At 38.0% G+C, this 16,389-nt stretch overlaps 2 long non-coding RNA genes across 2 annotated transcripts; one reads left to right on the top strand and one right to left on the bottom strand.

Annotated features, from left to right (window-relative positions):
* Positions 1–1,798: 1,798 nt before the first annotated feature.
* LOC146394665 (uncharacterized) lies at positions 1,799–7,450 on the bottom strand. Its single transcript, XR_014835661.1, has 2 exons — positions 7,052–7,450; positions 1,799–6,880 (listed from the first exon to the last, which is right to left on the bottom strand). It is a non-coding gene; the product is annotated as an uncharacterized LOC146394665 (long non-coding RNA).
* Positions 1,800–5,033, top strand: LOC146394666 (uncharacterized). Its single transcript, XR_014835648.1, has 2 exons — positions 1,800–2,085; positions 3,726–5,033. It is a non-coding gene; the product is annotated as an uncharacterized LOC146394666 (long non-coding RNA).
* Positions 7,451–16,389: the final 8,939 nt, after the last annotated feature.

The following is a 16,389-nucleotide window of genomic DNA, read 5'->3' as shown; positions in this document are numbered from 1 at the left end:
ACCCTGTTGCTCAACCCTATCTGAAATCTGACTCTTCCATTGCTTTCAGGATGGCCAGGCATTTGGCCAAATATCTGGATGGCCAAGTATTTGGTGTTCAAGGCCTTTCACACTGATCCCAATCTTCCCTTCCATCTGTTCTTCCACTCTTCTTGAAGACTCCCAGTAATTCCATACAGGCTAAATCTCCTGGTATCTTTCTGGTATCTCAGAAACCATGAGAAGTGACTACAGGTTATTTATGGGCTCAGAGGATTTTGGCACCAGTCCCCTCCCTCTCTTTGAGAATGTGGGACTCTTTGTGAGGTCTCTTCATTTTCTTTCATATCTAGCATTCCTATTACATTCCTACTTAAGCAGAGTCCTATTGAAAACTAATTCTTTGTTGCTCTAGATTGGGGGGTCAGGAAACTTATTCTGTAAAGAGCCAGATAATAAATATTTTAGGCTCTGACACAGCTATTCAACTCTGCCATGGTAGTAGGAAGGCAGCCATAGGTAACCTGTAAATGAAAGTGTTCCAAAAAAAATTTATTTAAGGACAGAAATTTGAATTTCATATAATTTTTTCACATCATAAAATATTTTTCTTTTGATTTTTCTGACCATTTAAAAGTGTAAAAACATTCTCAGCTCACATTCTGCACAAAAATAGGCAGTGGCTTGGATATAGCCTGCAAGCCCAAGTTTGCCAACCTCTGCTCTAGGAGACAGGACCAGACTACTGGGTGGAAACTATGGGGGAGAGAGCTGGCAGAAAAAAAAAAATCAGAATTACAGAGAAATGGAAGAGATTTCCCAGGAAGTTAGAATTACTCATTTTTCACCAAAGGTATTCGCACCACTGGTTAGGGATATCATAGAAGAACTCAAAGGTCTTATAGAGGCTTGGATTTGATGCTTTCTAAGTCAATAGGATTGTGTTTTTATGAGTTTGCTTCCTACACATAGTTATCATTTTCTAACTGCTTGCTGTCTTCCTTTTATTTTTGAAAGTCTGCGTGGTTGTCTCCCACTCTTCCCCACATAGCATTTGATGATATTGTATCAATTTGCTCATCATTTTTTGAATGTGTGCACATATCATTTCCCTTCCAGAAATCCAGGAGTTAATGTCAAAAGGGCAAGGTTCATTAGGCAGCGGCTACACTGTTGCCTAGCAACCATCAGAGGCAGGAAGGAATTACCAAGAGGCCTTTGTGGGAAGATGGTCTGACCCAACCGTCAGGGCAGAGTAAAGAGCAAATGAAAATACCCTTTATTATTGATAAAAACAAAGTTTGATTCTGCCTTACAGAATATCATATACATTTTTACTTTACTAAAGGGAATTTAAACTTGCTTCAGGAAATTTCAACTTCTTTTTGCTCCCCTCCCTCCCACAGTGGTTTGATCCTGCTTCTTAGAAGAGTATTCCTTTTCTGCAAATCCTCCACAGTAGCCTGATCTTGTCCCACAAACTACTAGGCCCTTTGTGTTCTTACTCTCCCTTCTTCTTCCATCAGGACCCCAGGGTGGTTTGAAACACCTTATGTAAAAGTATATCTGTTCAGCCCTCTATACATTTCCATGGATTGAGCCTGTCTGGAGAGCATCAGCATCTTTCCCCCTCCTGTCTCATGCCAATGATTTGATCCTGCGTCATTAAGCATCAGTTTCTTTTAGCTCCTCCCCCGGGGTCTACAGTGGTTTGATCCTACCTCACAGACAATTAGGTCCTTTCTGATCCCCCCTCTAGCATCACCGCTACAAATGGTATGGTCCTTAGCATAAGGTCCATTTTGTACACCCCCCCCACTGGTCTTCTAAGCAGACTGAAGCTGCTTCATCTCTTTCCTGATTCATCTTGATCCCTTCAGTGGCTTATTCTTGCATTAGCAATGTAAAACTGGCTCAAATGTGGTTAAAATGGTCAGAAATTTTTCTTGACCGGTTCAAATTTTTCTCACAAGAGGAAATCAGTTCTGACCAGTTCAAATCTATTTTGACCAGTTTAAGCTAGTTCTGCCGAGCTGGAGCCTGAGGTCGGTAAACCCAGGAAGATGGCTGAAGACGATGCTGATCTGAGCCAAAGCAAGGAATCAGGTACTTAAACAGAAGTTGAAACTGAGCTGAGGACTAGAAAAGAAAATAGATCAACTGAGACAGGAAAGTAGAGGAGTCAGGGTTGATTGAGGGGAGGCCCACAAGAGACAAATTGCACCCAAACCTATTTATTTTGAGAGGTGAGAGGCCATTTTGAGGAGATAATTCAGTATTTGGGGCTCTGCCTTGGAATGTCTGGTAAGCAGTATGGGAGCTAGTACCATCTAGCCAGCCCATACTGCTAGAGCTGAGACTGGATTGTATGAGGCCCCAGTGTTACCTAAAGCCAGCCCCTAGGGGCATTCTTTGTATTTGGCCTCCTTTCAGGTAACAACTTTTAGAGATCTAAACCATGAATGACAACCTTTCTGGGTGGTCATGATACTTTTTGCTGTTTAGGGATGTTATTTAGCTCTAAAGCAGGAACTGTTAAATCTTGAAGAAAAGAGCTAATTATAATAGGTAAGACAAGAAGTGAGTGACTCATTTAATTATATTAAGGACTATACCTTGAAGGTTTTTAGAGTGATATAAAAGAAAAAGTGGTAGGTTGAGAACAGTGTCTAATTTCTTACCTGTGGGAATGTTTATCTCCTCATTGCTGAAGTAGAAATTGGCTTGTGTTGTCTGCTATTTCTGCCAGGTGGTTTTCTTTCTGTTCTTTGTGGGGACTGCATTGTGAAGGGTAAGGATTGAAAAAAATGAGGATGAAAAATGATATTTTTATAGACTATAACATTTCTAATTTATGCAAAATCTCTGTAGTGGGACAGTGGGCAGGACAGACAATTTGATGATGAGTGACAGAATGCTGCAAGATTGAGGGTGGAGCTGGAACTCTGGTTTGGTGCAATATGTCTCAATATCTTTTCTGCAAATGGATGAGGTTCAATGGCTGCTTAACTGTAAGGTAGAAGAGAAAGGATTACTAGAATGTTGTAGGAAGTTAGCTGCCTGGGAAGGAAACTAATCCTTTTGTGATCCTTTTTTGGCTTAGGATCCTGTAATTTGAAAGATATCTTTTAGGAAGATGAATTCACTTAGCCACTGCCTATTTCTTCACAGGGGAGGATGGTGGCCATTTTAGTGAAGACAGTTGAATGGCACTTGCAAATGTTGAAGTAGAATAAAAATAGAAGATTTGGAATCAGATAGATAATTTAGACTTTGAATCCTGTTTCTGCTATTTGCTATGTAGATGTTGAGCAAGTTATCTAACCTCCCAAAGACTTGTTTTCTTCAGTTGCAAAATAAAGTAAATAGCGTCTGCTCTAAAATAGTAAAACCTTAATGTTTAATACCTTTTTGGACAAAGTAGTTGCCATTCAACATTTTTGTTTGATTAAACTAGACTGCATGGCAGGGATTATTTTGTGTAAGTATAGGGGAAATAATGCATGATTTAGCTTAACATACAGTTTCTCTTAAAATTGTCAACAACGTTGTCCCCAAATGAAGCTATTGAACTATTTTGAGGTGCAAAGGAGAAAATGTTCATGAAGTATTGTTTAAACTATAAAGCGCAATATAGATGTGAGCAATTGTTATTTTTATAATAAGTTGATTATCATTAAAATGACACCCACAAAAGCCACAGCATAAAATAGCTTCCAGTATTGCAGACTCACAGATATCTCTAGTTCCAGATTCATTTCCTACTTCATCCTGGACCTGTGGCCACCAGAAGCCCTGAGATGTGGTATGCAACATTACAAACTATGTGACCAAAGGTGGGAGATGGAAGATGAGGAGGTCATTTCAGAAATGTGGGTGAGAGGTGTGGCCCATCGAGTACATCACAAACTGTTCTTTAGCCACAAATGTCTTGAAATTATTTTATTACAAGGCAAACATGGATTTCCTTACCTGGATTTGTCACCCTCCCTAAAAACAGCAGGACCAGGTAAAGGAGAAACAGAAAGGGAAATGACGTGGACCTTCATGAATGTGGAGGTCCTGATTCTGTCATTCACAAGTGAGGGGATGCGAGCCAGGCCAGGCAGTAGAGCCTGAGCTTGAAAAATTAAATTTCAATGCATTTTTGGCCATAATTTCCCCATTAGGAAGCTGTGTCTTGTATTTAGATTTGTGGTCTTGTGAATGTGGCCTTTTTGATAGGGGCCATTTGACTAATAAATACAAGTATGTGATGATTACAGTGTCCTTATATTGCAGCAAGGCTCATTACAAAGTTTTTTATTTTTATGACATCCTGGTGAACAAGATAGAGGAAATATAAGCTGGAACATTGATCCTAGTTAGATTCTGAAATAGTTTTTTTTAAGTACTACTATTTATTGAGTGTTATATGTGCCAGGTTGTCCTAAGTACTTTGTATGCATTAATCCTTTAATCCTCACAATAGCCTTATGAGCTCTATGTTATTAGCTCCATCATACAGATGAGGAAACCACTTACAAAGGGTGCTAATGATTGATTCTATGTTTCTCTGAAGCCAGAATTCTTAAGTGTGTGTGTGTATGTGTGTGTGTGTGTGTGGTGGGGGTGATGTGGGGTGAAGACAGTTCTCTGAGGGGTTTATCAAAAATACGTGGATGAAGATCTTTCCAAAACTCATAGACTTTCCCCCCTTTAAAGTACTTTCCTTTAGAAAGCCTGCCTCTCCTTGTGTATCTCTGATGTCTTGTGAGCTAGTGTGATTGATGTGAATGGGTAGTAGGAATGGCACTCAGTTATGTTAAAGGCAGGAAAAAGGTTGAGCTTCACTATTGCAAAGAGAGATCCTTGGTGGTGAGTTGTAGGGCTTTGTACCTGGCTCTGTCTTGGTTTCAACATTTTAATTAATAATTTGGATGGAGATGTGGAAAAGTATGCTCATCAAATATTAAGAGAACTGAAGTGGGAGGGAAAGTATACAAACTGGATGAAAGAACCTAGAATCCAAGGAGGATTTATTAGACCGAAAAAGTGGTTCAAAAACAATAAAATTAATTTGATAAGAATAAGTGTTACATCTTGCATAATTTTTTCATAAATTTTTAAAAATTAGCAATTCTTCATAATGGTTATATGTTTCATATGGCTGCCAAAAAGTCAATGGAAACACAAGCTTCATTAATAGAAGTATAGAGTCTAGAATAAAGGAGGTGATTATACCACTCTTTTCTGAGTTTGTAGAACCACACCTCAAGTACTGTGCTTGGTTATGGCAATTATCTTTTAAAGAGGGAAAAAGACAAAACAGAGGTTAAGAGAAGCCTGGAGAGCAGAGTGGGGCATGATTGCTGTCTTCCAATATCTACAGGGTGTCATAAGAAAAATTACTTTATCTGTAAAATGTGACCCCAAGGGACAGAATTAGGACTGTTAGATGGAAACTATAGCAGAACTGACTGAAGATGAAATGGGCTGGGTCGGAAGGAAACGAATTCCCTATTTTAAGAGACATTTAAGCAAAAGCTCGCTAACTACTTATTAGGGATTTAAGTGTTGCTACAAATATCAATTGCAACATTAATTGCTATAGTTCAAAGGATAGAGAGAATTGCCATGAGCATTTATTGAATGTTCTTTGCTTGATGGAGGAGGTGGTGATCAGAAAGGAGAGGAATAAGGTAAACCCTGATAATAAGTGGTGAATCCAAGGAAACCCTGGGGTTATCTGGTGTGGCCCAGCCAAGGATGACGATGAAGGAAAGGAACAATTACTAATTACCTAGGGTATGCCTGGTGCTTTTACACACATTATTTCTTAATTTTCACAACAATCAGGTGAATTATGTATTATTAGCATTTCCTTTACAGATGAGAAAACATAGGCTCAGAGAGGTTAAGTGACTTGTCCAAGGTCATGCAACTAGTAAATAACTTTGGGGAAGCACATCAGAACCCTATGTAAGGAAAAATGTTACAGAATTTCTAATTTTTACCTGATCACTTCTCCAGTTGAGTAAAGAGCTGGTATTGCCAGAGGCAAGTCAAGCCTATGTGGACAAGTGCGTCATGCTGGGCTGGGTGCCTGGAGTAGATGAGAATATCATGAAGATATATGATCAGTCTCTAGTCCAGCAGGTCCTGGAGGATGGTGTTGGAAGGCAGCTGAACTATTACACAGGCTAAATGGCATGACTGTTTATTCATAATGTCTGTACCTTATACGGAATGCTGTCTTCCATAGACTCTCTCAATGGCACAGCTATAAGAGGATGTAAAGGTCTTCAAAGTCCAGACAATCTTATCTCTTTTGAAGAATATGAAGCTATGATCCAGAGATGGGAAGAGACTTTTCCAACTTCTTCCACTTAATAATTTCTCCCCTGATATTGCCAGGGATTTATTTTTGAAAACATAATCCAGCAAATTTAGGATTAGAGCATTTAGGATAGATTTATTTTTCAGGAAGAAACAACTCCCCTGTGAAATTTGCTACTTTGTTTCAGAGATACAAAATAGATATATAATGTTATAGTTTGTTTTTCCCACTAATATTGTAGAATCAGCATGACAAAAATAAAAAGATCATAAACTTTAGAGTCAGACAGATTTGGTTTAAGTTATTTACTTGAACCCATGGGAAATTGTTTAATTTCTTTGAACCTAAGATTCATTATCTGTGAAAATAGGAATAGTAATAGTTTGATCAAAGCCACGTCGAGTTTGAGGGCTTGTAAAGAAAGTCCAGGTGGCGAGGTTTAAGAAAGCTCAAGCTCAGGAGAATGACCCAGTCTGGAAGTATAGTTTTGAGAGTCAACAGCCAAGGGAAATCTATATAAAGCCACAAGCATGGATGGCATTGCCTAAGCAGAGGGCTTTCTTCCATATGATAGCTCTTCACCTATTTTTTAAAAACTTATTAGGGCTGCACACATGGCATATGGAAGTTCCCAGGCTAGGGGTCAAATCGGAGCTGTAGCTGCTGGCCTACATCAAAGCCACAGCAACATGGGATCAGAGCTGTGTCTGTGACCACACCACAGCTCTTGGCAATGCCAGATCCTTAACCCACTGAGGGAGTCCGGAGATCAAACCTGCATGTATACTAGTTGGATTTGTTACCACTTAGCCATGACGGGAACTCCTAAATTTTTTTTATTGTAGCTGATTTACAATGTTCTGTCAATTTCTGCTGTATAGCAGAGTGATCTAGTTATGCATATATATACATTCTTTTTCTTACATTATCTCCATCATGTTCCATCACAAGTGATCAGATTTGGTTCCCCATGCTATACAGCAGGATCTCAGTGCTTATATACTCCAAATGCAAAAGTTTGCATCTATTAATCCTCAACTCCAGTCCATCCCGCTCCCTTCCCCTCCCTCTTAGCAACCACAGTCTATTCTCCAAGTCCATGAGTTTGTTTCTATTCTGTAGATAGTTTCATTTGTGCTATATATTAGTTTTTTTATTACTCAAATGAATTTATCACATCTGTAGTTGTATAATGATCATCAAAATCCAATTTCATAGGATTTCCATCCGATAACCCAAGCACAGCCCCCAAACTGTCTCCTCCAGAGACCATAAGTTTTTCAATGTCTGTGAGTCTGTGCAGTATATTAGATTCAAGATATAAGTGATATCAAATGGTATTTGTCTTTCTCATTCTGACTTACTTCATGTAGTATGAGATCTCTAGTTCCATCTATGTTGCTACAAATGGCGTTATTTTGTTATGGCTGAGTACTAGTCCACTGTGTATATATGCCATATCTTCTTAATCCATTTCATCTGTCAATGGATATTTAGGTTGATTCCATGTCTTGGCTATTGAGAATAGTGCTGCAATGAACATAATGGTGCATGTATCTTTTTGAATGAAAGTTTTCTCTGGATGTATTCCCAGGAGTAGGATTGCTGGGTCATATGGCAGTTCTATATTTGGTTTTCTGAGGTACATCCACACTGTTTTCCATAGTGGCTGTACTAATTTACATTCCTAAGAACAGTGTAGGAGAGATCCCATTTCTCCACACCCTCTCCATTATTTGTTATTTGTGGACTTATTAATGATGGCCATTCATACCTCATTATTAGTTTCGATTTCCATTTCTCTAATAATTAGTGATGTTGAGTATTTTTTCATGTGCCTGTTGGCCATAATATGTCTTCCTTGGAGAAATGTCTCTTTCAGTTCTTCTGCCCATTTTTCAATTGGTTGTGTATTTGTTGTTGTTGTTGTTGTTGTTGTTGTTGAGTTGTATGAGGTATTTTTGGTATACATTGTTTGCAAAACTATTTTCTCCCTTTATGCAGGTTGTCTTTTTGTTTTAATGGTTTCATTTGGTGTGCAAAAGTTTGTAAATTTGGTTAGGCTACATTGGGGTTTATTTTTGTTTTTATTTCTATTGCTTTGGGTGACTGATCTAAGAAAACATTTGTATGGTTGATGTCAGAGAATGTATTGCCTATGTTCTCTTCTAGGAGTTTTATGGTGTCTTGTCTTATATTTAAGTATTTAAGCCATTTTGAGTTTATTTTTGTGCATGGTGTAAGGTGTGTTCTAGTTTCACTGATTTACGTGTAGGGGTCCAGTTTTGCCAGGACCACTGGCTGAAAAGACTGTCTTTTTCCATTTTATATTCTGGCCTCCTTTGTTGAAAATTACTTACCCATAGGTGACTGGGTTTATTTCTGTGTTCTCTATTCTGTTCCATTGGTCTGTACTGGTTTTGGTATCAGTACCACACTGTCTTGATGGCTGTGGCTTTGTAATATTGCCTGAAGTCTGGGACAGTGATGCCTCCTGCTTGGTTTTCATTCCTCAGGATTGCTTTGGAAATTTTGGGTCTTTTATTGTTCCATATATATTTTTGGATTGTTTGTTGTAGTTCTGTGAAAAATGTCATGGATCATTTGATAGGGATTGCATTGAATCAGTAGATTGTTTTGGGTAGTATGGACATTTTAATGATAATAATTCTTCCAGTCCAGGAGCATGGAATATATTTCTATTATTCTGAATCCTTTTTTCATTTGCTTGAATAATGTTTTATAGTTCTCAGTGTATTAGTTTTTTGCCTCCTTGATTAGGTTTATTCCTAGGCATTTAATTTTTTGAGGTGGGATTTTTTAAAGTATTGTATTTTTGTATTCCTTTTCTAATATTTCATTGTTAGTATACAGAAATGCAACTGATTTCTGAGGGTTAATCTAGTGTCCTGTTACTTTGCTGAATTCATTGGTTAGTTTTAGTATTTTTGTGTGGAGTCCTTAGGGTTTTCCATATATAGTATCATATCATCTGCATAGAGTGACAATTTTACCTCTTCTCTTCCAATTTGGATACCTTTTATTTCTTTTGTTTGTCTGATAGCTGTGGCTAGGACTTCCAAAACTGCGTTAAATAAAAGCAGTGAGAGTGGACATCCTTGCCTTGTTCTAGATTTTAGCAGGAAGGCTTTCAGCTTTTCTCCATTGAGTATTATATTTGCTGTGGGTTCGTCATAAATGGCTTTTTATTATGTTAAGGTATGTTCCCTCTATACCCACTTTGGTTAAGTGTCATTTTATCATGAATGGATGTTGGATTTTGTCAAATGCACTTTCTGCATCCTTTGAAATGATCATGTGGTTTTTGACTTTTCTTTTGTTAATGTGGTATATGATGCTGATTGATTGGTGTATGTTGAACCATCCTTGTGAGCTTGGGATGAATCCCACTTGGTCATTGTGTAAGATCTTTTTGTGTATGTTACTGGATTCGATTGGTTCAAAATTTGTTGATAGTTTTTACATCTATATCATCAAAGATATTGGCCTATAGTTTTCTTTTTCAGTAGTATCTTTGGTTTTGGTATTAGGGTGAAGGTGGCTTCATAGAATGTCTTTGGGAATGTACCTTCTTCAAGTTTTTGAAAAGTTCAAGAAGGATGGCTGTAAGTTCTTCTTTGTATGTTTGGTAGAATTCGCTTGTGATGTTATCTGATTCTGGATTTTTGTTTGTAGAGAGTATTTCTATTACATGTTCAGTTTCTAGTGATGAGTCTGTTCAATTGATCTATTTCTTGATTCAGTTTTGGTGGGCTGTATGTCTCTAGAATGTTGTACATTTCTTCTATGTTGTCAAATTTTTTTGGCATATAATTGTTCATACTATTCTCATGGGTTTTTTTGGTATTTCTGTGGTATATGTTTAGATTTCCCTTTTTTAATTTCTTCTTTTGTTTATTTGAGTTCTTCCTCTCTTTTTCTTGATGAGTCTGGCCAGAGCTTTGTGAATTTCTTTTTTTTTCTTTTTTTTTTTTTTTGTCTTTTTGCTATTTCTTTGGGCCGATCCCGCGGCATATGGAGGTTCCCAGGCTAGGGGTCTAATCGGAGCTGTAGCCACCGGCCTGCGCCAGAGCCACAGCAACGCGGGATCCGAGCAACCTACACCACAGCTCACGGCAACGCCGGATCGTTAACCCACTGAGCAAGGGCAGGGACTGAAACCGCAACCTCATAGTTCCCAGTCGGATTCATTAACCACTGCGCCACGACGGGAACTCCAGCTTTGTGAATTTCGTTTGCCCTTTCAAGGAAACAGCTGTTGGTTTTATTGATTTTTTCCTATTGTTTTTGAGTCTCTATTTTATTGATTTACTCTCTGATCTTTATGATTTCTTTCCTTCTGCTGATTTTAGGTTTTGTTTGTTCTTTTTCTAATTCTTTTAGGTGGTAGGATAAGTTGTTGATTTGAGATATTTCTTCTTTTTTTTGAGGAATGACTTTATTGGTATGAACTTCCCCCTAAGAACTGCTTTTGCAACATCTCACGTATTTTTTTCTTTTTTTGTCTTTTCTAGGGCTGCACCCATGTCGTACGGAGGTTCCCAGGCTAAGGGTCCAATCAGAGCTTAGCTGCTGGCCTATGCCAGAGCCACAGCAATGTGGAATCTGAGCCGCGTCTGCAACCTACACCACAGCTCACAGCAACTGCCAGATCCTTAACCCACTGAGCAAGGCCAGTGATCGAACCTGCAACCTCATGGTTCCTAGTCAGATTTGTTAACCACTGAACCACTACGGGAACTCCCTGCAACATCTTACATATTTTGAATTGTTGTGTTTTTGTTATCATTTGTCTTGAGGTATTTTTTTTCTTTCTTTCTTTCTTTTTTTTTTTTTGTCTTTTTGCCTTTTCTAGGGCCGCTCCTGTGGCATATGGAGGTTCCCAGGCTAGGGGTTTAATCGGAGCTGTTGCTGCAGGCCTACACCACAGCCACAGCAATGCGGGATCTGAGCCGTGTCTGTAACCTACACCACAGTTCAGGGCAACGCCGAATCCTCAACCCATTGAGCAAGGCCAAGGATCTAACCTGCAACCTCATGCTTCCTAGTCGGATCATCAACCACTGAGCCATGAAGGGAACTCCTGTCCTGAGGTATTTTTTAATCTTTCTTTTGATTTCCTTGTTGACCCCCCCCCATTAGTTTTTAGTAGCATGTTGTTTAGTCTCCATGTAGTCAGTTTTTTTTCCTCATTACTTTTCCTGTGGTTGGTTTCTAGTTTCATGCCATTGTGGTCAGAGAGGATACTTGAAATATTTTCTATATTCTTAAATTTGTTGAGGTTAGTTTTGTCCCCCAGTATGTGATCAGTCCTTGAGATTTTTCCATGTGTACTTGAAAAGAATGTATATTTTGATATTTTTTGGATGCAGTGTCCTGAAAATGTCAATTAAGTCTAACTTTTCTATAGTGTCATTTATGATCTCTGTTGCTTTATTGATTTTCTGTCTAGAGCATCTGTCCGTTGATGTGAATGGGGTGTTAAAATCTCTTACTATTATTGTATTCCCATCAATTTCTCCTTTTATGTCTGTTAGTATTTGTTGTATGTATCTGGTTGCTCCTAGATTAGGGGCATATATATTGATGAGTATAAAATGCTCTTCTTGAATTGATCCTTTTATCATTAGATAGTGTCCTTCTTTGTCTTTCTTTATGGCCTTCATTTTAAAGTCTATTGTGTCTGATATGAGTATTGCAACTACTGCTTTCCTGTCTTGTCCATTGGCATGAAATACCTTTTTCCATCCCCTCTCTTTCAATTTTTATGTGTTCTTTCCCCTATGGTGAGTCTCTTGTATGCAACATATTGTAGGGTCTTTTCTTTTTTATCCAGTCTGCCACTGTGTCTTTTGATTGGAGCATTCAATCCATTGATATTTAAGCTAATTATTGATAAATATATATTTACTGCCATTCCATTTTAAACCTTGTTTTCCAGTTGATGTTATATTTTCCTTTGTTCCTTTCTTTTTTGTTTGGATGATTTCCTTTTATGCTTGTGTCCTCCTCTTTTTAGATTTTGTGAATGTATTGTTTGTTTTTGATTTGTGATTGCCCTGTTCTTTAGCCATTTTAAGTTGACAGTCATGTTATTCAGATTATTCCATTGTCTGGGCTTAACAATCCTAGATATCAGAATTATCCTTGTTTATTTTTGATAATTCTGTATTTTTCTTGAATTACAGCCTCTTCCTCCCCCAAATTGTTCTTTTGGTTTTATTATTCTTGAGGTTTGGTATTCTAATGCTAACCCCCGAACTCCTGGTATGATGTGGAGTAAGAGCAAAACTGTCATCTCCTTCATTCTAGACACCATACTCTTATTTGTGTGGCCTAGGATCACATTAGCTCATTTTCAGTCCCCATGTCTCACCAATGATTCATATCGTGTATATTGTTGACTAAACCTCCTAAGTCTTTTAGCAGGTACTACTGATTAGCCATATTATTGACCGCCTAATCATGACATAGTGATTGTCTGTGTCAGTGAGGCACAAATCATTGCATGCATAAGATTTACTTGGAAAGCTTATTAAAAATCCAGATTCTGGGCACCCAGTCACTAATATTCTGATCATTAGGTCTGCAGTGAGGCCCCCAAATCTGTTTTAACAAACACTTCAGGCAACTCTGATGAAGGTTGTCCTTTACAGTATTCTGAGAAATAATGTCCTATGACATGGGGAGAACTACTTTTGATCCATTCTCATTCCTGGCAATGACTTGGCCTCTAGCCACATGCCTGGTCCTGCTTTACTGCAGAATGCAGCCATGAAGTAGCTCTAGGATATCACCTGCCCCATCTCATTTTTTGATATCAACATTTGGCTTTAGTGGAAAAGGTAAGACTTTTACCTTGCTTTTCCATTTTTTGAAGCTTCTTAGATACTTTGGAACTGGAAGACATGTATTTAGAAGGGCACTTCATTGGGAGGCAGAGTAATCCAGAGCTATCAGCTATATGTTCAATGTTAATGAATCAAAATAAAGTGTCTTGAAGCAGAAACATACATAAGCAATGTATATATTGATTTGTTGACAAAAATATTGTGACAGAGGCTCACAGGAACCTAGTTTTGTATTTCCCTGGGAACAATGATTCAAGATTTTTTAATTCACTCCTTGCAGAACTATATATATATATATATGCAGTTTGCAAAACAGGGTAGACAAACCACATATATAAACATTATTGAAAAAACTCTTCCATTTTATCATAATCAAGGAAATCAAATTGAAGCACTGATGGCATATCATATTTTGTTGCCTATCAGATTAGGAAAAATACAAAAGATAATCTGTGCTGGTGAGAGTGCAGTGAGGTGGTCATTCTTGTACATTTTCAGTGAATTAAGTTGATGTGTTGTTTTAGGAAGTAGTTTGAGGGTATGTATCAATAGTTCTAAAAATCTGAGTGTCATGACTCAGAAATTCAACTTTTAAGAATGTTTTTTGGGAAATAGACATTCAGATAAGGACTTATGTGCCTTCAGTGTAATATTGTCTGTAAAAATATGAATGGAAATGCCTAAGAATAGGGGAAAGTATGTATTTATTATGGATGGAATTAAGATAGAAGATTTATAAAACTACTAAAATATTTTTAAAGAAAAGTCAATTGAATGGGAAAATGTTCATGATTTAATTGATATAAAGTAGACTATGAACTATATGATAAAAGTTAAATTATACTACAGTTATATATACAAAAGCTAAATCAACCTGAAAATAAATTTGAGTACAGCATATTTTATTGTATTGTGTCTTTAATATCTACCAGGAACTAGAGGTGGAGGGAATCACCTCTGCCTGGTAACCATCATTTTAACCTTATTCAGTTGGATATATTTTAGGAGGAGGGTCAATAGGTTTTGTCAGAACAAGGAACTGGGAACCATTGAGCTGGACTAGACTAGGGAAAGACAGAAGTTGGGCTCCCTCCTCTTCTCTTGCCCTCATCCCTCCCCTTCCCCTCTCTCCTTTCCTTTCCCTCCCTCTCTCCTCCTCTCCCTTCCCCTTTCCCTTTCCCTCTCCTCTTTCTCTCATTTCCTGTCTCTCTTCTCCCTCTACTACCTCCCTTTCTCCATCTTTCCCTCCCACCACCATTGGTAGTACAGAGAACAGAAAGATTCATTCAAATTTGGGTGAAGAAGTGATGTTGGCAAGATCTTGGAAGGCTTCAAGAAGAAGGCGACATTTGAACTGAGTAATGAAGTATATGTAGGGTTTTTCTAGGTGGAAAATGCAGGGCACATCTTGACCATCTTAGGGTTTTAAATGTCAAAGTTGCTATTCTAGACTCTAAAAGCAATGCCTTTGAGAGGCACTGAGAACAATTTCCTTTGGTATCACTGCATCTAGAATGTTCTAGGCTTTTCCTCAGAGTCCAAGTAAGTTGTCATATTCTGATGCCCTTATCTTGGGATCAATAGAGGGTGGACACAGAAAAAAATTCAAGAATTCTACATCACTTCGATGAGTAAAGTATGTAATGGGGAAAATGGATTAAGGGTCAGGGAGATCTGGGGGCAAGAAAGAGAAAGGAAGAAATGTTTGTTGAGAAATTTGTTGTGGTGTTATAGCTCTTATTTAATTTTACTGAGTGTACTTAACAACTGCATAAAGTAGGCAATTATTCCAGTTTTACAGAAGACATGTAACGAGAGCCCAAATGAGGGTGGGATAGTGGAGGTGGTGATGAGTGGATATATGTAATTTACATTTTGGAAATAAAATGGATGTAGCAATAGCAAGGGTGGAGGGATTATGAATCAGTTTAACTTTACTGTACAGCTAATCACTGGGACTCTGCTTACTTCACAGAGTTATAACAAAGTAAGATGAAATAAGGGCTGTGGCAATGCTCTGTAAATTGCAGACCACTGTACCAATGGGAGATGTTTAGAAGCTTTGAGCTTCAGCAACTTGGAGGGGTGAAAAGGGTATTAGTGGAGGTGCGAAGAAAAGTATATTGAAGGGAAAATGATATCCCTTAGCTCTTCAATACCTCCTCCTGTGCTTGTCAGTTCATCCTTCTCATGGTACTTCCTGTTATTTTCTACTATTATATTTAGAGACTCCATCTATGTAAATATCTGTAAGTGCATAGACTATCTCTGGAATGATACATAAGAAACTTTTTAACAGTGATCGCCTCCAGAGAGGGGAACTGAGTAGGACTGAAAAGAACCCTTGCTTTTCACACTGTGCCCTTTGTACCTTTTGAACTGTGTATCATGACATGTGTTACTTGCTTAAAAGAGACTTACAAAACAGACTAAAAAAATTAGAAAAACTTCATACCGCCCCCCAAATATTTACATCTCCTGTACTTTAATCTCATGGCTTTGTTCCCTGGTGTCCTATGTCCTTACTTGTCCATGAAGCTTTTCCCTCACCAACTTAACCTATATCTTATACTTTCTGACCATTTGATGTCAGAGCTAGTGGGAAAAAGGAAATTGAGCTAGCAAGTGTAGACTATTCTTGCAATCTATTAGTGGAAAAAGGAAGGGTATTAGGTGAAATGGGACCTTTGGGTCAATAGAGGGTTTCTAATTTAGATATGTCTTTATTTGTGGACAGGAGAGGCTGTCCACAAAGATATTTATAGGTAAAGGTGAAGAAATCTGCAGAGAAGGGAGAGAAGTAAAGGTAAAGGAACAGGAGTGGTTGTAAACAGACTAGTAGCTTACCAAAACTGTCAGTAATATTCGAGATGAAGTTGCAAATGAATATGTTTATAGAGAACGAACTGTTTATAAATAGCTTTTAAAAACCCCAAAAGCCTTCTGTAAGGAACCAGCTGCCAGAACAGACCCCTCTGGGCCCATTTACAATAGTAGCTCTTGCATCTGCTCAGATCTATCAGGCATTCATTCATCAAAGGCTAAAGAATTGCTATGAGTAAGGCACAGAACAGGGCAAGGGTTTTGTGGCTTAATTAAATGTATTGACCTGACAGTCATGAAGGAGAGAACATTTCTTTGAGAATAAGTATGTTTGAATATAATTTTGGTGATAGATTACAGGGTTCCAAGTGTTGTGGATTCTAGCAGAGCCGCTAC

Source organism: Sus scrofa, chromosome X (assembly GCF_054392235.1).
Source record: "Sus scrofa isolate SSC_HxYL_T2T_F1_AM1 chromosome X, Sscrofa_HxYL_maternal_Yorkshire_Landrace_v2.0, whole genome shotgun sequence".
In the NCBI taxonomy this organism is placed as follows: domain Eukaryota; kingdom Metazoa; phylum Chordata; class Mammalia; order Artiodactyla; family Suidae; genus Sus; species Sus scrofa.
This window is presented reverse-complemented; position numbering and strand designations above follow the sequence as displayed.